This window comes from Labrus bergylta, chromosome 3 (assembly GCF_963930695.1).
Source record: "Labrus bergylta chromosome 3, fLabBer1.1, whole genome shotgun sequence".
Taxonomy (NCBI): domain Eukaryota; kingdom Metazoa; phylum Chordata; class Actinopteri; order Labriformes; family Labridae; genus Labrus; species Labrus bergylta.
Window position 1 is genome coordinate 1824239 of NC_089197.1, and position 25022 is coordinate 1849260.

Below are 25022 nucleotides of genomic sequence, written 5' to 3' on the forward strand. Positions count from 1 at the left end.
GGTCAATGTGGCTCTAAATAAATTGAATGAGTTTATTTGGAAAGAGTCCAAGACAAATTTCCCTTTTTGGGACAAGAAAGAACATCTTATCTTATCTTATGAATACTCTTGTTTGGAGGAGTTTTTGCAGTGTGTATGTGACACCAACTTACACTGCAAAGCCCTTTCAAATTAAAGCTAAGTTTAATGATATAACAAAAAGCTTGGACTCATGTGGAAGTTCATGTGGCTGCCAGTGAACATTTTTATTAAGATTTCTTGAAATGAGTCGGCTGTCATTAAGTTCATGAAATAAGTTTAAATAAACTAATAAATAAATAACGACGCTGCTTTTCAAACCCAAGACGTTTTCACACCGACGAGTGTCTGTTACCGAGGAGGTCAATGCGTGCACCCAATGTAGGGAGCCAGAAGGTCGAGGGTTTGATCCCCAGCTCCTGCAGACACATGACCGATGTATCCTTGGGCAAGACACTTAACGCTTATGTTTGGGCTTTTGTACCTTTATTGGAGAGACAGGACAGTGGATAGAGTTGGAAATCAGGGAGAGAGAGAGGGTGGGGAATGACATGCGGGAAAGGAGCCACAGGCCGGATTCTAACCTGGGCTGCCCGCTTGGAGTTCCATAGCCTCCACACGCGGGACGCGCACACTAACCACTGCGCCACCAGCGGCACCAGCGCCCCATCTCTCTGTGATTTCTGACTCTATCTGTCCTGTCTCTGAATAAAAAGCCCCAAAAAAACAAGATAATTTACAATTTCATTCCAAGTCACCTTCCCAGATGTGAACGCAGGAAGTACACGGTAATGAGGGGACATTAATTAAAACCAACGTGACTTCAATTTGTCTTTGATGAAGATTAGAAACGGAGGATTATCCACTCAGACATGCCTTTGACATGAGACGGTGTGTTTGATAACAGCGCTTTCACAAACCAGATCCCCCCCCCCCGCTGAAACCCCCCCCCCCCCCCGCTTCAATCAAAAACAAGATCCACGCGGCTCCCCGGAGCACAAACACCCAAAATATCTGCTGTCTCGTGCTAATCTCGTCTGATTGCGCCCCGTTGTTTCCAACGCCGCCGCATGTCTGTGATTTACGACTTTGTTGGGATGATCTACAGCGCGGGCGCCAACCACCTTAATGGGAAAATGTTTAATAAAATAGAACGTCTCTGGTGTGCTCGCTGGATATTGATCTACATTGTGCCTTCCTTTTCTGTTTTCATAGAAGCACAGCAACACTAACACTTCAGAGTGGTGAAGTAGCACTCCTCTAGATTAAAGCACACGCCTCACATCAATCAGATAACCTGCTTTTCTTTGTGTGTGTGTTTTTAATGCCTGACTCATGAGTGTTGCATTGTAAAGATGGTAGGCCTGGAGAAGCATGGAAAAAAAAAAAAAAAAAGGACGCAGAAGGAAGAGCGATGACGAAGGAGCAGAGGAAAGGAAGCTATTTCCCCCCAACATTTACTGGAACTGCTAGGCTGGAACAAGTCATCCTCGAAAAAAAAAATACTTTCATGAGGGACATTTGGCATTCAGAGCTTGTAGATCGGGAATCAAGTCTTACAATCTCGCCGGTTTAGCTCAAACCCACGCCTGTTACCTTTCTGTGCGAACGCAATCACACACACACAGGCAGACAGATGCACAGGCTGCCTCGTCCTCATGTACGAGCCTGTGAAATTATATATCCACCTTCCATCTGTTGGTCAGAATCTGATTTATGAAACGGCCTCCGACAACAGTGTTAATATACAAAGCCCACTCAGGTGTACTGTGTACGTTTTTTACACCTTTTATTTCTTGAGCTCCGCCCCGCCTCGTGTTCACGCTGCCACACACACTGAATGAATATGTGAACCGTCGTCAGAGGAGTTGATAGCAGAATGAGCAAACATCCACAGTGAGCCTCCGTTGTTGACTTTTATATAAGCCTACATTGGAACTATCTCAGCTGGTGACACACATTAAAGGGGACACATTATAAAAAGTCCACCTCTACAGTGTTTCTGAACATATATCTGGGTAACCTGAGTGTCTACCGACCCACAACATGTGAAATAAACCCATCCAGTCCTTTGTTTGTGGTCTGCATAAGTCTTACAACACAGAGAAAAATACTCTGTTTCAAATGTGCTCTCCTTGTGATGTCACAGTGGGATTTTGGTACACACACACCAAAACGGAGCGTTCTGAGAGATCTGGTTTATACAGGGTCACAAACCTCCTCTGGTGCTTGATTCATGTTATATTTTGACCAAAGCACAGCACAGATGTTTCATTTAGACCACAGGGGACTGTTTGAAAAGGTGGAGGAGGGGACTGTTTGAAAAGGTGGAGGAGGGGACTGTTTGAAAAGGTGGAGGAGGGGACTGTTTGAAAAGGTGGAGGAGGGGACTGTTTGAAAAGGTGGAGGAGGGGGCTGTTTGAAAAGGTGGAGGAGGGGACTGTTTGAAAAGGTGGAGGAGGGGACTGTTTGAAAAGGTGGAGGAGGGGGATGATATGTCCTCTTTGCTTGTTTGAAACGTTTTCCTAAATTAGAAATGATGCCAAACTGGGCTACAGGTAAGCTGCCCAGTACTGCTGCGTGCATCAGAAATAAAGCAGGTTTAAGGCACTTCTATTCATTCATTCAACCTTTATTTATACTCCAGAGATCATTGAGGAACAACCCTCATTTAGAAGTTATTACAGGATCAATTAAAAGACAGACGACAAGGCATTAAAAGGCCGAGAAGACAAGACGGAAAGGTTTGAAATCAGGGTTCTAAATCCTCCAGGAGATGTGCAGAATAATGCTTCATGTTTAAATCCTAGAGGGCTGGACGCTCTGCTTACATACAGTCTATGATCCCAGTCAGATGACTAAAGGTTCAAGTTATTATTTTATATTCAGTGTTCATATCGACAGATCAGGAACACCAGGGGAGCAAACGGGCCCCGCCACTTTTCTCCGCTTTTCTCCTGCTGGAATAATACGAAAAACGAGGCAAATTGTGATAATTTGTCTCAATTAGACGAAACAGCCGAGACGGTGAGCTGGAGAGTGTGATATTGATGTGAAAGTGACGGGCAAACACTGACCACATTACAGCTTTATTAAAAATGATTCCCCCTGCATGGAAAGCACGGATTCAGCAGTATAAGGATATACTGCATCTGAAAATCCAAGGGGACCAAAAGAGAGAGCGAGAGAGAGAGAGAGAGAGAGAGAGAGAGAGAGAGAGAGAATTGTCCAACAGTTGAGTACAAAGTGAAATGAAAAACCAGCGGGATGAAATTTCAATTGATTGCTTTAGTTATCGGCCGTTTCCCAGGGACTGATCCTCTCGGGGAGGGATGGCCCCAAATTATGGACCGATCAGCCGAACAGCTGCTTCGTCTTAAGTGCTGGTCTCAGAGGATCGGGGCCATTATTTAGACTACGACACCATACAGTCCTTTAGCAAGAGCACTACAAAGACTGGCTGAGCACAGATATTAATCATAGTGGTTGGTGTATTGACTCTCGTTGTCTTCAAAGCGCTGAAGACAACGCTGGTTGTTGGTTCCGGTTCCGGGTCGCTGCTCGTGCGGAAGACCGGCCGGCTCACAGAGCAGTTATTTAGCGTTTATTTAGCATTTATTACGTTTTTCTACTGTTTATTTTTTCTTTAGACATATTGTTTTCCATGGTTTTTACCGAGGACACAGAGGAAGAGTGTGTTTTATAACTTTTAATCTCTACTACTCAGACGAAGCGGACTTCTTTTTTCCCACGCTCGTCCTCTCGCAGCCTTGCTCTTTGTTTACAACCGTGAACAGCGCGACAAACGGACTACAGCGCGGCAGTCGTCTTCTTTCTTTCTTTTTCATCCCCCGGAATTATTTACGATTGGCATGGATACACAAATTCTTTTTTGGACATTTCTGCACGTTTGGCTCCTCTGGGAGTTTGTGACTGCGAGCAGAAACAACGTTCCTGGCGGGTCACGAACCACCTACTCGAGAGACATTCTGCGGCAGCTCGGATTTAAAACTCATCACGCCATCAACACAGACATGCTTCCCGAAGAAATTCTCCGGGATAACTCAGTCAGCCAAGACAACTCCGCTCACAAAAATAACAAGGTAACCAGGAGGGGAAAGAGAAAGGGAGGAATCAGAGCCAGGCTTTAACGGGAGACATGTAAACAACGGCCGCTTCCATCTATCATCCTGGCTAATGTGCGCTTCCTCCGCAACAAAACGGACGAGTTACAGGCCAACATTAACCACATGCATGAGTACAGGACTGCCTCTGGTCTTGCTTTTACTGAGACGTGGTTAATAAGAACGACGATGATAACACGCTGCACGTTGATGGCTTCTCCCCCCCTTTAAGACTTGATCGAGACAGTGAGCTCACTGGGAAACAACATGGCGGCGGCGTGTGTCTTTATGTAAACACACGCTGGTGCTCGACGATCGTCATGAGGGAGAAACTGTGCACCTCAGACATCGAGCTTCTGGCTGTCTCCCTTCGCCCTTTCTATCTCCCCAGAGAATTTCCACAGCTTTTTCTCATCCTGGTTTACATCCACCCCAGAGCTAACGCAGACACAGCCACTGAACACATCACAAACTTATTAAATAAACTGGAACTCATACTCGGACTCTCCCAAATTCATCTTGGGCAATTTCAACCATTGCTCTCCTGAAAAATCACTAAAAGGCTACCAGCAGTAGCACACTGGATAAATGCTATGGTTCAGTTCCTAACACATACAGATCTGTTGCTCTCCCCCCTCTTGGCTCTGCTGACCACCATGCCATCCTGCTTGCTCCAGCATATACTCCTGTAATAAAGAGGGTTAAGAAAGTTGTTAAGAACATCGAGCAGTGGACCAACGAAAGCATTCTTACACTACAAGAATGCTTCGAATCCACTGACTGGGATAACCTCTTAGCCCCCCAGGAAAAGCCATCCCCAAGAAAAGCCCCGCCAAATCACTGAATGACCTCAGGCCTGTGGCCCTCACGTTTCTGGTGATGAAGGCCATGGAGAGGATCATAAAACAACACATCATCAGAGAAACCGACTCCCAGATGGACCCGCTACAATTTGCTTATCGTGCAGGCAGAGGTGTCGATGATGCAAAAACATTCATAATAGACACTGTTCAAAATCACCTGGAGCACCCCAACACCTCAGCCAGACTCCTGTTTGCAGACTTCTCCTCTGCATTCAACACCCTGCAGCCTCACATCCTGGCTGACAAACTTTCAACTTGCTTCCATCTGAACGACCAGCTTATCCTGTAGATATTGGACTTTCTGACCAACAGATCACAGAGAGTTCTGGTCAACAACACCTTCTCCAACCTCCAACACCCCTCAACTGGCTCCCCTCAGGGCTGCGTGCTCTCACCTCTGCTCTTCATCCTCTACACCGATGACTGCAGAACCACACAGCCAAACTGTCACCTGGTGAAGTACGCGGACGACACAGTTCTCTCTGCTGTCAGGCCCCTCTCAGCACCATGGACCAGTTCTTCAGGAGTTTGTGGAGTGGTGTGACAGCTCCTGCCTCGAACTGAACGTGAGCAAGACCAAAGACATGGCGGTGACCTTCTCCAACAAGCAGAGGGAACTGGCTGCATCAGCAATCACCACAATCCATGGGAATCCTGTTGAACTAGTAGAGGAGTATAAGTACCTGGGTACCATCTTCGACAGCCTGCTGAAATTCTCCTCCAACACCGAGGAGATTCTCAGGAAATGTCAGCAGCGGAAATACCTCCGAAGGAAGCTCAATTCCTTTGGAGTCAGTAAGAACATTCTTCTGACCTTCTACTACTCCTTCATTGAGAGCATTATTACTTTTTCTATAACCTGCTGGTTCCACTCCACCACCCTCCAGAACAGAAAGCGCCTGCAGAGCACGGTCACAGTCTGCTCTAAGATCATTGGACTACCTGTAAGGACTTTGACATCCATCTATGAGCAACAGATAATCAGGCTAGCAGGTCGGATCATGCAGGACCCCTCACACGCTCTCTTCCCAGCGTTTGAGTGGCTCCCCTCAGGACGCCGACTTCGCTGTCCCTGCTGCAGGACACAGAGGAGAAGAGCAACCTTTGTCCCCAGGGCTGTCCAGCTCCTCAACTCCTAACCCCCCCCCCCCCCCCAACAGACACCAACACCTCTCACCCAATGCAGACTCTCAGCTGTGAACTTTGCTTTTTTACTTCCTTTATATTGACATGCACCTTAACTGCCTCTGCTTTATCTGCTCTCATGCACTACATCACTTTATTCTATCCATTTTATATCAGTATTCATACAGTTCTTAATTTATTCCTGTTGTTCTTATCCATCATTGCACTATGGTCACTTTATTTATCTAATTTTTACCTTACAGTTATATTGTATATATTAGTTCTGTTGTTCCATTATTATTCTCCATGCACCTTAATAACTTATCATTTAGTATTTGCCTACTTGCACATAGTTCTGTATATATATATTTATTTCTCGTTTACTGCACATAGTTCTGTTTACATCTGTTTACATCTGTTAGTCCGATCACTGTGCACTTATATCTACTCTTTTATATTTTGTATTTTTAAGTTAAGTTTAAGCTTTAAGTTGTATTTAAATTGACACTTTATATTTAGGTTAAAATGTTTTGTTTACTTGCACTGTTGTTAATTTACTGCTCTGTGTGCCTTTGAATTGCCCCCCGGGGACAAATAAAGTTTTTTGAATTGAATTGAATTGAATTGAATTGAAAAAACCCAACAAGCTGTCTACAATCTGCAGATCCTCACTGTGGTGCAGTTCTCTCAATAATCCTGAAAATATCTACTTATTTCAGGACGACTGTTCCTGAAAAAGCAACAGAGTCGTCTATTCAGTGCTATAATGAGAATATTTTTCTTTGTATCAATGCTGCGTGTAGTTGAAGAGAATCTCAGTGTGAAGTAAAGAGAGGAGAAGAACATCCTGGAGAACAGGAAACATGCAGCAGCAGGTTGATTAGAGCACGGAGATGGTAGAGGTGGCGTGCAGACAGTCTATGGTCGTTCAGCGATCACAGGGAATAAAGGTCACCACCCCCTCCCACTGGCCCCTCCCACTGGCCCCTCCCACTGGCTCCAGGTGAATTCTCCTGATTATATTCTGCTGCGTTCTCACATCAGCTCACTCTGACTTTCTGCAGAATAAATACAAGGAGGCTGGAGGAGAAACTCTGAGTGAAGAGAGAAACATTCAGATGCTTGAGTGATCACATGACGCTCAGCATGAAAACTTCAGGAGGTTTTCAGTGAAGTTTCTTGTTCTAAATCCACTCTGATCCTGTATTTGATCATGTCTATAAACCCCTCTATTTCAGCCCTGCTCAGAACAGGCTGTTTCTGTGTCTCTACCTTTAAATATGTAAATGAGCTGTGTCTGACCACGCCCCCTCTCTGGAAGGGCTTGGGTGTACTCGGTCTTTCTCGCTCCATGTCCTATTGTTTATGGTGAGAAGGCAGACTCAGAGGGCAGAACAAACACCTAGCTGTGGGAGTGTCACCCACCTGGGGGAGGGGCTACTGCCCTTTGTGATGTCATGAAGGGAAAATCTCCAAACAGCCTGTTTGAGCACACATTTTCTGAAAAGTGGAGCAGGCAGAAGACGGAGAGGATGGACTATTCTCATCATTGGGGGTTTTGTAGACGGACTAGAGACACATGTTAGAGTTAGAGGAACATGGAGAAGAGGATTTTATATGTGACCTTTAAATTATTGGTGCTTTAATTTGGGTGTTAATGGGACTAACCCCGGCGTTTGCAGCCAGCCTAATGGGGACAAAAAGTACATTTTGCATTTCCGCTTTAGCTTGCAGTAGAACGCTGAAACATGTTTATTGTTTTCCTGAAGACACTGTCGATCTTCTTCCTTCTCTTTTTGTCCACACAGTATTAATCATGAAGAGTCTAAATCCTAAATATCAAACGTGTCTGATATATTATGGATACGGCCCTGATGAGTCTGTGAGTGTGAATCAGGATCACTTATGGTGAATCTGTAAATCCCTCTGTCTGATAATCTGAGTACTGACTATAAGGTCTCAGACTCGATTTCTTCTGATTGTTCAAAAAGGAAAAAGGAGCTCAAATCTTCTCCAGTCTGAGCCCAGTTTGAGAGAGCAGTATTTTTATGTCGTAGGATCACAAGAAACACACACACACACACACATGCAGGATGATGCTCATTCCCTTTTGATTAGACAGCTTTGCATATCCCAGGCACGGTTAAACCTTTAGAGGCAGTGTAGCAGCCGGTAGTGAGTGTGTGTACATTAGTGTGAAAGCTTAATTTCTAGAAAATCAGCTACAGCTACATTTACACACTCTGACTCTATTTAATGCAGACAGTACAAACTGATGGTTAAACATTTGATCATGTCTCCTGTGATTCTATTATTCTAACTCTAAACTCTGCAGCTCTGACGTGCAGACTGAGGAACGAGCGTCAGCCGGTAAACCATTAACATCACTTCCTGTATATGTGAGAGCTGCGACGTTCTGAAGCCGTGCCAGAGCCATTTGCTCGGAGTATTTTAACTCCGCTAATACTCCCGGCCAGGCTGCAGTCCCATGGCTGCCCCCAGTCTGTTCTGTGTCACCGGGTTGCCGATCACTGCTGGGTAGAAAACCCACCCAAACCTCTGAGTGTCACTGTTCACTGCAGGCTCAGCCAATCGGCAAGCAGAGATTTGGCAGGGCTAAGCATCATGGGAGCACTGGTCCGTGTTCTGAAAGGTATCAACACTTTGCACATGACTAAGCGCAAGTGTTTCTGCCCAAAAATGAAAATGACTATAATTAAGTGTGCCATTTTGCCAGGTGTCATCAGGCTATGATCCTCTCTCCGGATTGGGCTCCATTCTGGAGTTTAGTCAACATTAGCTCTGAGGGGCGATGAATCTGCACATCAACGCATGTCACCGACAACACCGTGAACCTCTATCATCTGAACACATCAACACTGTCAGTCCACAGCTATCATTACGCCATTAGATGCTCAAAGTCTTAAACACGGCCCGCTGTCAGCGTCACGGCGCCCCTGTGAGTGCGTCATTCATGGATTCAAAAGTGGATCTCTTACACTTCTCAGACTGTTAAGTTTTCATGGCAAACTTAACGAGGCTGAACCACACAGGCCTCCACGTTGTGCTGACGTTAAAACAGCCCTTAGAGGACATTTGGCTTCATGTGTTTGTGACTCAAACTAAATGTCATTCTGCAGTCAGAATCCACATCTTTAAACGAGAAATGATTCAGTTTTACCCAGCGGGATAAGACAATTATCTGGAATTATCAGTCTCATCTCTAAGTGTTGGAACACTGACTGACAGAGACAGCTGACAGGGATCCTCATGCTATCGTAAGCTAATGCTAACAAGCTAATATTAGCTAATTAGCACTCTTCTAACCTTTATTTAACCAGGAAAAAGTCTCATTGAGATTAAAAATCTACAAATTAAAAAAGAGCGTCCTGGCCAAGACAGGCAGCAGCACAGTTACAGGGTTTCAGACATAAAACACATCAATAAGAATCACAAAAAGAACCATTCATCAGAATCTGTCATAAGTCATCAGCAACAAAGCGATCAAAAAGGGTTCAATACGAGTTAAAACATCTACAGTCAGATCATTAAGACCACCTTTAAAAACATTCAAGGAAACCAGCTCCCCAAGATTTAAAGTATCTTGCAACCGATTCCAAGAAGAGGGAGCAGCATACGCCTGCTTTCGCCCTTTCCACTCACGTATTCTTTGTAAGAGGAAGATTTCTCCTCGAGATTTCTGTAAAAATCACAGGAGTGTAGTTCTGGTGAGGACTTTGCTGGTTGTGAGAAAACTCTCCATTTCTCACATTTTTCTCTGAGGTGGTCAGGTGATGTAAACATGCGTCGTCATGAAGAGATGGTACATTTAAAAGCCAGCGCTGCAGCTCCACAGTGTGTTCAACGGCGGTCGCTGCTTTACTAATCTCTGTTTTCCTCTCCAAGCCTCGACGCCGGCACATGACTGAAGGATATGAACGGAGGGTTAAGAAGAACAAGCCATAAACAGAGCACTAGAAAATGGTCACGTTGTATTGTTGCTGCTACAAACAGGTAAGCTGTTGTCTGAATACAAACAACTCAAGTGTTAACTGTGTTGCAGCCAGGCAAACATATCACACAGCTGTCAGGTCTGCGTGGTCTCTAAATATATTCCCTCTGAAGCAGCTTGTTGTGAGTTTTGTTGCTGAGAAGGTTTTGTGATTAAATGTGAGCTCAAAAGTGACCGCTTCCGAAAGTAAATTTCCCCTTTCAAATCCTCCTTTTTACATTTCACAAAATCTGTATATCAATAGATTGAAACCTGTAACCATGACAACCAGCTACCCCCAATGCTTGGAACTATACAACATTTAACTCAGTGCCTAAATGGCGTTAGAAAACTCGGAAAAAGGAACAAGTACAAGACTGTGTACATAATTTACTTCCAGAGTCGAGGAACTACACATCGCTCCAGAAGTGGACCTCAGGTCATCGCTTTGAGTGTGGGCTAGTGCATACACGGTGTAGAGAGTGAGCAGGGAGACAGGGAGGCACCTGATTGGTTCATCAGATTGGTACCTCGTGGCAGACATTGGTTGAAGTTTTTACAGACTTATAACTGATACAGATGATGGATTTTCTTTGTTCCTTTTTCAGAGAACATGAGTTATTAATTTCTGTCAGGACCTAAAGACAATTTCAAACAAAATCTTAAAAAGTGGATCTGGAGGAAATTACCAACCCTGACTTTAATTAAGTGGATATCTTATTTTTCAATCATGACTGAAGACTATTTTAAAACAAGAAAACATGAAAAATAGAAGCCCAGAAAGTAACGCATTTTTAATCATCCTGATTATCTAAAGTAAAACTGATCAGTGATTTTTAGGTCGAAGCTTTTGATCCATGAAGAACTAAAAGCCTGAGGTCTTCTGTTGGTGGCCAAAACAAAAGCTGTGTGTTGCTCCCTTCACTTCCTGCTGCTGTCAGCAGTTAAACCTCAAGCTGCACTGTCCTCCTGCTGAGCATCATAATGTTTAATCAAATAAGTGATCGTATAGCTCTGGGTTTCTGCCAGGATAGCCATACTGCATGCAAATGTGGAGAGACCTTAAGCACAGAGAGACGCAGTGTGCTTGAGATACACCCCATCTGGAGACGTGCATAACTATTGGAACAATTCACAGCTGAGCCTTTCTGCACACAGTACACACTCTTTTTTTATTCAGGCTATAAATGTATATTATTTTTTATTTCTGCTTATATGAAATATGGACACCTCGTAATGGAGACGTGGTGCAACAGGAGAAGAGAAAAGTGAGAGTCAGCTTTAATTAGACAGGAGAGCAACAGAGCAGTTCAACTGGGTGGAAAAGGGAAACATGGATAAATGTTAAGAGGCTACACTTCAGGGTTATAGTTTAGTTTTTCACCAAATAGCATTAACATCAAACATGCAATATTTCATTAAAAGTACACCTGGGCCGATAGTGGCGCAGTGGTTAGTGCACGCGCCCCATGTATGGAGGCTGAAGTCTTCCAAGCGGGCGGCCCTGGTTCAAATCCAGCCTGTGTCTCCTTTCCCGCATGTCATTCCCCACTCTCTCTCTCCCTGATTTCCAACTCTATCCACTGTCCAATCTCTACATTAAAGGCACAAAAGCCCAAAAGTAAATCTTAAAAAATAAAAAATAAAAACCCCGACCTGATCTTTCAGTTTGTGTTGATTTTGCTGCCCCCTGTGGACAAAGCATGTATTGCTACGTCCCTTATTTTTAATTTGAACAACCAGGATACAAGGGAGCTGGATTTTTTTTTACAGAGCACCTGAAGTCCAAAAAAAAGTCAAACATAGTCTCATCTGCATACAAAATAATTTTCTGGTGCACAAGTCATAATTTTGTGTGACGACCCCTCCACACCACTAGGTGTCCCCCTTCTTTCTGTCGTAGGTCAGGGCAGGGTCACACCCCTGGGACCATTATAATCCTTAAAACCTCCTCCTGTTTCTTTCTTTAATTATGTTGTGAAGACATTTGGTTTTATTTTTAATACATCTCGTCTTTAGTCTCCCGTTCGGTTGTTGCAGCCAATGAGCTTTAACATTTGATCCAGGAGTTATCAAACATCTTGAGCGCACACTATAATAACTTGTTTCCACAAGATAATTATACAGCATCCGTGAGATAATTACTTGTTGGCATAAGATAACTATAAGGTGCACATACTTTAAGATGTTTTCACTTTAAGGGCTCTGTAGGAATATGTGACTCTTGGTGGAGAAAACAGTGAACCAAACGGGGATCATTTTGGTTCAGATGAAAGCTTTTGAGCAACTAGACCAGGATGTTGAAGTATTGACTCCTCCCCCTTGCAGGTTCTTCTTTATAATCCACAGACTGAACTTATCAGCCCTCCATCTTTATGTTAACAAGACGCTGCGTCCTACAACCTTTTCCTGACGAGCCGTCTGTGAAAACAATCCTCCCCCGTTATCTTATCTTTGACGTCAAACCGTTCATTACCACAGTGTTCAGAAGACAGGAAGAGGGAGCGCTAAATCGTCTTATTACTGCAAGGCGAGGTGGAGAGAAAGAACATTTGGAGTATAGAGACATCTTGTGCAGTGAGGCGCGTTTAAGGGGGCTTTGATTACAGATTATGATGCCATCTGCTGTGAATGGTGGTCATACTGTATGTGACAGGCAGCATATTTGATAACAGGGCGAGTACGCCCTCCTGCTGCTGCTCCGTCTCCGCAGAGCTGAATAAAGACGCCTCCCTGAAGGCCACAGTCCGCAGTGGGATCAGTGGAGTCCTGGCACAGACCACGGCTCACGGCTTACAGCGCGAGGAGTGGATTAAATGTTCCGCGCACGTCCTTCATGGAGCTAGTCTCCTTCAATTTCAGGATATGATAAATCTGCAGCTGAGGGGCATCTCTCCTGGAGAATTCAATTAGGTAAGAAAAGAGAAGAGGATCACAGCGATATTAGAGAGCTGATCGCAGAGCTCCTCAGCCCTCCCAGTAATGAACCACTCCGTCTCTCCACCGTGACTAGATTGATTTGACTAGCCGGGCTCAAAGTTCAGCCTCTTTTTTAAAGTCACTCTCAAAAGGCCTGTCATTGCGGGGAAGGGGAGAAGTTTGAAAGTTAGAATTGGATTGAAATATGAGTGACGGTTTGGATTGAAGGGCGGGGGGGAGTGGAGCGCCGCGGCACGCTCCTGAGAAACCTGCCAACACATTTAGGTTAACCTTTAAAGAACTTTGTGATCTTTTCAAACCTCGGTACGGCTTGACGGATCCTCTGGACCCCCAACGCTAATCAATAATTCCGCTCTGCAATTACCCCCACATCTCACGATTGTCTGTGAAGGGCCTGTCAGATATCTGTCATTTCAGTTTGCTGCTAAGTAAACATGTTACATAATTACCTGACCATTTATGTCTCAGTTTGTTTGCATCTGATATTTAACATCGATTTCACCAGGAAAAATATTCTCGATGAGATCACAAGATCTTTGTTTCAAGAGAGTCCTGGCCGAGACAGGAGCATCAAAGTTGGACAGTAAACAGAAATGATATGGATCAACAAATCAGAAGCAGAGAAACGTGCATACAGCCGTCAAATGATCTTTCTTCCTGGTTTTTAAAAGCCGACTAAATGCTCTAGTTTAAGGCGACTCTGCAGCTCAGACCAGGATGATGCAGTCTCTTCATCGCTTCCACATTCTGCTCATGTCCACAGCCTTCATCTGAAGTTAAAATCAGTTCACAGTCCTGAAAGTGAGCCTCAAGGATGTACCTAATCGTGCGTCTATAAATAGCATAATTAGCGTTAATAGCATCTGATAAGAATCTCTATTATGAGATTTACGTGACAAAGGCGCCGGCTATTATCACAATTATGAAATGGTGAAATTACCTGGCTCTAATTTGTGCATCTCTTACACCATGAAAGATGTTTATCTCTGGACTTCCACTGATGTGATCCACAAAGCCTCTCAGCCTTTTTTCTACTAAGCAGCAGGTTTTCCAGAGGCTAGCTTATTATGTAGGCTGCATCCACTGAATCAATTTCATGGAGGGATACCAAAAGACATCCAACATGCACTTAAAGCAACTAAATGTAACTTTTCAATCATAAATCACTAGTTTCACAGCCGATTGTAAAAGTACAATCACGTTCCACAGAGCACCACAGTCACATGCTTTCAGCGCTGTCACTGTACAAAGTTCATTTTCTAGAACATTCCTGTTTAAAAAAAATCCATTTTGCACTATTTAAGACGAGAGAAAATATGAAGTCAGGCTGTGCAATATGTCGCATTGAAGGCACCGAGCAGCGTTGAACTGCTAATCCAACAACGATGATTTTAAATGTATTTTAAATATGTAAAATAAATCATTTTTTTAGCTTCAAGCTAAAAAGACAGAGAGAGATCGAGAGAGAGCAAGAAGCCGGACTAGAGGAAGTATTGGACCTTGTTAGTCGACGTGGCTCTTTGGCTTCTAACAACTTCATTGCAGGTGTTGTGTCCAGATGTGCTGCATTGTCGAAAAATGCTACCAAAGCACAAACGACAGCAGAAGCTATCCGTGTACTCAATCAAATAATGCTCCCAGTACAGAATCACTTTAAACACCGCTACTCGCTGCATTTGCACTGAAGGAAACAGGAAGCATGTTTTGATAAAACTTTTCAGATTTAAGAGGAAGCATTTCTCGATCGATGAAAAGCCCCTCTTTACCATCCTCTATGCACGTTGTCTATGAGAGGGAGGCAACAGCACCGTGTGAGTTTTAGGACCTTCAGAGGGCGCCAAAGTGCACCAAACTGAATTCCTACCTGCTGATGCTTTAAAGGAGATCTATTATCCTCACTCCCAACATTACTGATGTCAGTCTGTGACACCTTATTGAGTAACGTTGTGAGATGTGTTGCTCAAAATCCTCCTTATTTATCTGACACTGGTGTCAGGAAAATCCCTAATTTCCTGAAACGCTTCATTTCAGCTACTGTCTCTTTAAAGTCCCCCCTCCCCCACGCGCCCACTCTCCTCTGATTGGCCAGCTCTGTTTGCAGTTATGGGGAATTCTGAGTGAGCTGTCAAGGTGGGCGTGTCCTACAAATTTATTTGCTCTAAGCTTTGCTCTGATGTGTCGGCAGAACCCAAGTCTCGCCAAGTTCTAGTAACGCCTCGCTCAGAGCAGAAGGAAACCAGAAAGAAGCGTTGCCGAGGTTTAGAGTGGACATCCAACATGGTAACATGATATGTACTGTATGTATGTATGTAGATATGGATCAGCAGAATAGATCTCCTTCAAATAGTAACACATTTGATCGTTGATGTCATTGTCTTTCAATTCAAAGCTTCACTGGACAATCAAAACAAAGTACGAGTACTAACCTTTATTTGGTTGTTTGCATCAGTTTGGTTTTGATCACATTTTTTTGGCATTTGAGGACATGAAAAAGCTATAAACACTCTGTTTTTTCCTTCTCATCCCGGCAGTGCCCTCCGCCAAGAGAAGAGAAACTGTAATTACTGCGTTTGGGATGAGACACACTCGAGTGCGCCCAGCAGAGAAGTCGCTCTCCTCCTTTCTCGTTTGCTGTGACATTTCAAGATCTTTTGACTTTTCTGTTTTATTTTTCATTTCTTTGTCTGCCGGGTCTTTATCTTCCATTTTTTTTCATCAGCTATTTCTGTCTGGACGCTCCGACCTTCGACCTCTTGATAACTGGTGGCTAGTTTCTGTTACTGATGTGGAAAATAAAGATTGTTTTTTTTTTTTTTTTTTTTTTACAAAGAGCACATGCATCGAGTAATAAATCTAACTGAGCAACTTTACTGCAAAGAACTTAAAGGCAGCGTTGGTCATTTTCTAAAACTAGCATGATTTTGAAAGTAGCATCCCTCAGTGCTCCGTCTGCACCCCCTCCCCTCTGTGCTCCTTCAAAAGCCACGCCCCCTCTGTGCTCCTTCAAAAGCCACGCCCCCTCACTTACATGCAAGAACGCCTTTGCTCCAGAAGTGGACCTCAGCTTATGCTCTGAGTGTGGGCTAGAGCATGCAAGAGATAGAGAGCGAGCAGGGAGACAGGGAGGCGTCTGATTGGTTCATCAGATTGGTTCCTCGTGGCAGACATTGGTTGAAGTTTTTACAGGCTTACAAACTGATACAGATGATGGATTTTCTTTGTTCCTTTTTCAGAGAACATGAGTTATTAATTTCTGTCAGGACCTAAAGACAAGTTCAACCAAAATCTTAAAAAGTGGATCTGGAGGAAATTACCAACTCGGCCTTTAAAGGCTTTATATGTGATTTTTTGATCCAGCAGATGTCGCCCTTGAGCACCAGCATGAAACCAAAACAACTCACGCTGCTTTGTTGTGTTAGCATGCTAATGCTAGTGATCTTTATTATGCTGGTATCTTCACACTGCATGTAAATTTACCTGAAATGAGCGTGATCTAGAAACACAGTTAAGCAGTGAGTACAGTATGTTATTCTTCTTTTCTCTAGTCCCTCAATTAAACAACTTTTATACACGAGGGGAGGAGTCAGCCGGCCGTCCTGGCGATGTAAACAAACTGAAGATCGGACTCTGAAAACTCTGAAAACATCACAGACAGTGGGACTCGGGTGTTACACCCATTGTAGACAGTCATGACTCACAGAGTTATTTTCAGAGGAGAGACTTGATTTCTATTATATTTAAGTGTGAAAAATCGCATAGAAAGACTTTAAATGAAACATCAGATTTATGATGAATCATCTTATTGTTGCATCAAATGTTTATGTTCAGTGGTCGCCTCTGCAGATATTCTTAAAGTGTTCCTTGTTTCCCCGAGGAGTCGAATAGATTCATTAAAACATCATAATTATTTTACCCCCCTCGCTCTGTAAGAGAAAGCAGAGCACAGAAATAATTGGAGTACCGTATGCATGCCCTGCAGGGCGGTACAAAGTCAGACAACATTAGCACATACTTGTAGCAACAACACTGAGAGGGAACGATGTGACAGCGAACGCAAAGCTATCATTAAATGTAAATTTAGACATTTTGATGACACACTTTGCCTCAGACTTACAAGGTTCACAGAAGCAAAGCGGTCCGTTTCCCTAGAACACACTGCAAATAGAAAAGTAATGATATTATGGCTGGTTTAAACTGAACTGCAGAGCAATGTTTTTAACCATAGGGAATTACAGCCCAATAAGAGCCACGCAACCACACAATCACTGAACTGACGGGTTTGAAGGAAAAAAAAAAGCTGATCTGCCAAATAAATGGAGCCATTATAAGAATAATCCAGCTAAACTATAGACAGCTGAAAAGTGCAGAGAAGCGTCTTATTTCAAGATATAAAAATGGACAATAAATCAAAAACCAAACAATATGAGGACAGCCTCCAGGAGTGATGATACAAGGCTGCTTAAAGAGTCAGGTCTTGAAGCATTGGGACACTTCCCAAGCTGCCCTATTTGACAGAAAAGGTGGAAGACATCCCACCAATCCCAACATGTTTCCCAAAGAAATGGAACTGGTATGAACATAAATGTGTTAAAATCCTCTTAGCATTCCCAGGTGGAGTCAGTAGAAATGTTCGTTGCAGTTTGTAAACACAACATCCAAACTGGGCCCCTCCTCCTCTAGAAACTCCGCCCCTGCAGGACGTAGTGTGTATGTTTACTGCTTGTTGCTACACTGTAAGCTAACACACGCTAGCACAAGCTAACGGCCGGTGTTTGTCACCTTCCTGTCCAACAGGAAGTAGACCAACTCCACGTCCACGGGTAAAAGACAACACAAGGTTCACCCTCGTTTTAGAACGATCTTTATCCACTTGGTGTTTCTCCTCACTCTCATTATATTTTCTCTTCTTTGCTGCTACGTCCTCGTCCGTCATATTCACCGCTTTGAATCTCGTCCAATCACTGAACTGTATCCACTCCTAAACTCACCTGCTGCGCTGTCATTGGCTGGAGGAAACACACCAGCTCCGCCCACAAACGTCCCGAGTCAACCAGAACAAATCAGAACAGTAAAATCCAGTGAGAGGACAGAGTCTCTGCAGACACAGTCACCACCACACATGTACGGAGGCCCAGAAGGGACAATGGAGCAGCTTCACTTTAGGAGAAGACTGTGTTTTATTTTGAAGGAACCAGCCAGCTTCACTTTAGGAGAAGTCTGTGTTTTATTTTGAAGGAAGAAGCTCCTGACTGAAGTAAAAATATAGAGAAGATAAAAACTCCACACTGTTTACACATGGAGGCAGAAATTAAAATATGATTCACAGTTGTGACGTTGCTTCAGAACCAGAGGGAAAAACAAACAATGTTGTTTCCTGTGAACAGCACAAATCAGGCATGAGGGAAATCAAAGCAAAAGGTTAAGCTGCATCACGTGTGTGTGTCACTTCTCCACCTCAGTCCTCGTGCTAATTAGATCTCCTGATAAGATTTGCATCTCTGTGTTCACGGAAAGGCTCTGACAGGAGGAGATTACACCTGCGAGGAAAGGTTCACGGCTCACAGCTGGAATTAGATTCAGCCTGGGTGATATTAAGCCAAGTGTCGAAATAGCAGAACGCTATTTTTTTAGCTTGAATACAGGCGCTGGGTTTCAGGTTGACAGGTAACAGAGGTGTCCTTATTTTAAGGGAGTTAAACACAAACAAGTGTAGGAAGAGAGGCGGCAAGACACAGCAGCACTATGATCCCTTCTGAACAAAAGGATGAGAGACTTTGTGTGTTCAAAGGTTTGATGGATCTAAAGTTTCAGCTCAAAGAGACGTCACTGAGTTAGAAACACACAGATTTTATTCAGCAGGCTGAAACAAAGGAGCTTCATTTTACCTCTGACTGTTTCGAAAACAACTTTCATGGACTTGGTAGTTCACACAGAGCCGGATCCGTTTAGTCCAGATGTGCAGGCAGCCAGAGGTATCAGATCTCCTGCAGCTGTCCTAAAGGCCCAGACACACCAAGCAGACGGCCTCACGTCTTGGCCGAAAAGTTGCACTTCAACACACCGCAAAGATTACAGCCGACGGCCAACCACCATGTACGTTCTGCTCATGCCTGAGAGGAAATAACTCTCCATGCCAGCAGGGGGCGGTAGTCCGTTATGATACGAGAAGACCAATTTTCACCCCGCAGTCGGTCATCACTCGTATTATAGGTCGTCTACTAATGGAGAATAATGTCTGATAAAAAGTTGAAAATGGCGCTGGCGTTGTCAGCTCTTGGTCTTTTAGTGGAAAAAGAAAAGAAGAGGAGGAGGAGACAAATAAGGAGAAACCTCACTAATGGGTGAAAGCATGGAGACTACAGAGACATGCTCAAGAGGCTTTACTGAACCTGAGAGGAGAGCTGGAGAGAAATGAAACCTCCCAACAGCCAATCAAAGAGATTCTTCACGCTGACCAACGCAGATCCAACATGTCGAATCAGCTGAAAAAAAAGGCCGACAGGTAGCGACGGAGCCGACACACCTCAAAAACTAGGTCGACGACCGCTCACTGACAGCCGACGATCTCCTTGGTGGGTCAGGGCCGTAACAGTCCACTCTACATCTACTTTAGGCTCAAAGGAATATTAGCTGTGTCACTTCTAAATGTTTCAGTATGAAGCAGTACATTTTGTTCCTGTTATTTCCATTTCCATCTATGTTAAAAAGGAAATCATCTTCAGAAAAGGTAAAGGGGTAATAATGGATTTGAAGTCTTCTCCTGTTTGGCATTTTTTTGTTTTGGATTTTGAAAATGTTGAAAAAAGTAGAGAATCGAAAAAGACAAAGTACTTTGAGTTTTCTGTTGTATCTTTCACCACAAGAAGTTCACTGATTTACACAAGTCTTAAAAAAAAGTGGACAACTGGGGCGCTGGAGGCGCAGTGATTAGTGTGCGCGCCCCATGTATGGAGGCTATAGTCTTCCAGGCGGATGGCCCAGGTTCGAATCCCGCCTGTGGCTCCTTTCCCGCATGTCATTCCCCACTCTCTCTCGCTCCCTGATTTCCGACACTATCCACTGTACTATCTCTCCATTAAAGGCACAAAAAGCTCAAAAAAAAAAATCTTTTAAAAAAAAAGTAGACTACAGAATACATGTAGCCGACGCCGTCAGTGTTTGGAAGCAGCATCTTTTATTATAACTCAAAACACAAGGACTAAAGAGTAACACGTTTTTGTTTTCTACCGCTGAGGGCAGATCAATAAACATCAACTTCCTCCCATTTAGTAATATGTTTGGTAGAAAGAGGAGACTTAGCCGGTTCTAGTTAAATTCTACCCAAAACGTGTCTCCTTGTTTTCTTGGCTGTGATGTGAAAATGCAATAACACCGAGTCCTCCCGTCCTCCGGTTCTCACAGCAGTCTGCAGTGTCATCCAATTACCTCCAGAAGGAAAAGAGGGAACTGAGGGGGAGCTAGAGCTCAAGGTTGTTGAATATTTGATTTGTTTGCTATTTTCTCCCTGCTTTCATTTAAGTAACTGCTTCTCTCAGACACACACACACACACACACACACACACACTGTCTCTCTCTCTCTTCTTCTCGCTCTCACACACATACCAACACACACTCAGTCTTTACCAAAATGAGGATCCGTGACTGACTCCTAAATCATTCAGTCAGACACGGCAACGTTAGGGAGTGTATCATAACTCCACCTCAAATAAAGGCCTGGCAGTTTGGTCTTAGCACTCTGTACCCCGCTTTACTTATTGTACACAAAGTGAGGGAGAAGACACACACAAACACACACACATGGAGACATTACAGATGGCTGTTTAAGTGGTAGACCACAAATAGACGGAGAAGGACACAGCGACCCAAATGACCCCCAAAGCCGGCCCGGCTCTAGGCAAAAGTACCTGAACAGTATTTTATTTTGTCCTTGTCGATTCGACCAATCATCAACATGACGCATTCAAATACTCAACGACATCACTTGAGTATGTACACACTCCGATACAGCAGGGGGCAGTATGCACATAATTTGTTTGCAAATCCCCCGAAAAGCAGAAAGAAGAAGTAACCATGGCAACCTCCGAGTCCATCCTGCTAACTGAGGATGTTTGTGTCATTTCTGAGACGTCACCAACGACTCTCTTCCTACACACACATCAACCGTGCAGCGCCGATAACGACTGGATTTTTGAAGCATCAGGAGCCGTTTAGATCGTGGTCACATAGCGGTTCCACTTCCTTGTTTGAGCACGGTTGTGTTCACATCACCCACAGACAGTACTGGGGTGCATATAAATAATGCCGAGACCGCCTCTTCAAGCAGACTCGGGGAACAGAGTCCGCTACGTTTGTGTTCACGCTGATCAAATGAATCAGACTTTGGGGGTCAAGCGTACTTGGATTCGGGCCCCGGGTTCGGAGTGTGAAACCACCCTTAAACACTTCCAAGAGCTGCAACGCAAACTACGAGGAAACACACAAAACAACCACAGAGACAAAGTGACCTCAAACAGACAAATTGACCTCAAACAGACAAAGTGACCTCAAACAGACAAAGTGACCTCAAAGAGACAAAGTGACCACAAACAGACAAATTGACCTCAAACAGACAAAGTGACCTCAAACAGACAAAGTGACCACAAACAGACAAAGTGACCTCAAACAGACAAAGTGACCACAAACAGACAAAGTGACCTCAAAGAGACAAAGTGACCACAAACAGACAAATTGACCTCAAACAGACAAAGTGACCTCAAACAGACAAAGTGACCTCAAACAGACAAAGTGACCACAAACAGACAAAGTGACCTCAAACAGACAAAGTGACCACAAAGAGACAAAGTGACCACAAACAGACAAAGTGACCACAAAGAGACAAAGTGACCTCAAAGAGACAAAGTGACCTCAAAGAGACAAAGTGACCTCAAACAGACAAAGTGACCTCAAACAGACAAAGTGACCACAAACAGACAAAGTGACCACAAACAGACAAAGTGACCTCAAAGAGACAAAGTGACCTCAAAGAGACAAAGTGACCACAAACAGACAAAGTGACCTCAAAGAGACAAAGTGACCACAAAACAGACAAAGTGACCTCAAAGAGACAAAGTGACCACAAACAGACAAAGTGACCACAAACAGACAAAGTGACCTCAAAGAGACAGAGTGACCTCAAAGAGACAAAGTGACCACAAACAGACAAAGTGACCACAAACAGACAAAGTGACCTCAAAGAGACAAAGTGACCACAAACAGACAAAGTGACCTCAAAGAGACAAAGTGACCTCAAAAGAGACAAAGTGACCACAAACAGACAGTGACCACAAACAGACAAAGTGACCACAAACAGACAAAGTGACCTCAAAGAGACAAAGTGACCTCAAAGAGACAAAGTGACCACAAACAGACAAAGTGACCTCAAAGAGACAAAGTGACCTCAAAGAGACAAAGTGACACAAACAGACAAAGTGACCACAAACAGACAAAGTGACCACAAACAGACAAAGTGACCTCAAAGAGACAAAGTGACCTCAAACAGACAAAGTGACCACAAAGAGACAAAGTGACCACACAAAAAATACAACTTCTACAACACATTCAAAACAAGAACCTCAAAGAGCTTCAAAGAAACTACAAGAAGACAAAGAGGGGAACTAAAAGGGACACAGTGAAAAATATTAAGTACTACCATGAGATAAAAAATTATTAAAAAAAGAAACCGAACAAGCACCGAGAGACACCCGGATGACTGAAAAGAGATGAAACATGACTTGAAAGGGAAACAAGGTAAGAGACACCAAATAACCACAAATGTGTCAACGACTACAGAGACAACGAGACCAAAAAAACACCAAAAAAGGAGCTTTAAGGGTTTTTAAAAAAAGATGTAAAGAATACCTCTAGATGAATCAACTTAAACTGTGCAATTAAAAATAGACTTATACAAGAAATGTACATAACCCCGTGCAGGGATAAAAATATATGTGACATTTAAACAAGAACCTATAAACAGTTGAGGAAACCTTTTGAAGTTGTGAATAAAAATGATAACTACAAAGACGCACGAGATGACTGAAAACAGACACAAGGAAACCAAGTGTCCACAGAGAGACGTTCAATTACTCCAGAAAGATAGAAGACCACAGAGAAGTGCTAAACGAATTCAAGGAGAGTCACAAAACCCAAGTTTTCAGTCTGGGTGTTTTGCTCTGGGGGGGGGTGTCTTCATGTCAGGGCCTCGATACGTATCAATCCGCCCGTGCACAAACATCTAACTCAGCCTGTATGAAATGTTATTAAGAAATTATTTTGAAACTCTTCACTTGCACTTAAATCTTCACACTCCCGCTCCGACTGCTCTCCTCTCTGAGATAACCGGAGGGGGGACACGTTGATCTTTCCAGTAACAATAAACACATTAGTGATGCTTGACAGGTGATGGCTTCCTCTGGAAACAAAGAAGCCTCCGCAGTTCACAGTGTCAGATGTAGACAGCCGCCGCCGCAGGTCATCTCTCCAGCCTGACGTGTCAGCCACTTCCTCCATCAAAGTCCTGTCAAAGAAGAGCCGTCACTTTTCTCCACACGGAGAGCCTCATTTATCCGAAGCGTCAAATGAGTTTGACTACCGGAGATTTCGCTGCTGGTTATTTGTACGCACTCGTACTCGTTTTTTTTATAGTTTCTTGAACTACAGCAAAGTGCATGAAACACGGGATGATGAAATACACTGACAGCGTCTGTGTCCTGAGTAGGTAAGGTCAGGTGTCTAGGTGTTCTCAAACCAAATAGTTCTGGGCACCTTTGAAGAGGAACTATCCACTGAGCACTACACTCCATGGGGACTTTTTTTAGTCTGCATTTGCACCGCCCATGGTTTTCTAAAAATGATTTGTAAGAGCTTTACCGACTGTTATTTTCTGTTTTTTCTACAGTAGGATTTAAAAAATGGCATTTGGTGGAACTGGGTTGGCTCTTGTGTGCTAACTTAGCTAGCAGAGCAGCCTAGCATGTCCAACCCTGCTGACCCTTGACCTCTTCGAGTGAGCGCTGCCAGGAGTCAGAATCAGGACACCGTCAATTTGTTAGCTTAGCTTAGCTAGCAGAATGAAGCAACATGAATAAGCTAGTAGATTCAGCTGTAACACTTAGAAACCAGTCACTTGGTCATGGGCAAAGTTACTGAAATAAACACAGTGAACACAAACAGGGATGACCATGGAGGGGTCTGAGGGGCCCCCCTGTGAAATATTTTGCAGAGGGCCCCAATAGACTCTAGACCACTCAGTGTCAGACAATTAGCTCTGTGGTTTTTAAATCTATGTACTAGAATCATCCAGAATGCAAGTATCTGATTTTCTTCTAAGTATGAAAAGGCTAATTAAGTCCTGATAATTTTAACGAGGTCTTTATCTTGAGCCTCCGCTGTCACATCCTCCATCATCCTGAAACGACGTCCTGAGTCTCTGCAGCAGCTACAACAATGTGTCCATTCAGCTGCATCAACAATGCTCTCTCTCTCTCTCTCTGTCACTCTCTCTCTCGCTCTGTCTCTCCTCCCTCTCTCTCTCTCTCTCTCTCCCTCTGTCTCTCTCTCTCTCTCTGTCTCTGTCTCTGTCTCTGTCATCTCTCTCTCTCGCTCTGTCTCTCTCTCTCTCTCTCTGTCTCTCTCTCTCTCTCTGTCTCTCTCTCCCTCTCTCTCTCTCTCTCTCTCTGTCTCTCTCTCTCTCTCTGTCTCTCCCTCTCTATCTCTCTCTCTCTGTGTGTCTCTCTCTCTCTCCCTCTCCCTCTCTCTCTCTCTCTCTCTGTGTGTCTCTCTCTCTCTCTCTCTCTCCCTCTCCCTCTCTCTCTCTCTCTCTCTGTGTGTCTCTCTCTCTCTCTCTCTCTGCCTCTCCCTCTCTGTCTCTCTGTCTCTCTCTCTCTCCCTCTCTCTCTCCCCTCTCTCTCTCTCTCTCTCTGTCT

General features: G+C 43.9%; 1 protein-coding gene across 3 annotated transcripts in view; it reads right to left on the reverse strand.

Annotated features, from left to right (window-relative positions):
* The window catches only part of ntrk3b (neurotrophic tyrosine kinase, receptor, type 3b), a 251045-nt gene that overhangs the window by 210338 nt on the left and 15685 nt on the right, over positions 1–25022 (reverse strand). The gene's annotated exons all lie outside the window — the stretch shown is intronic.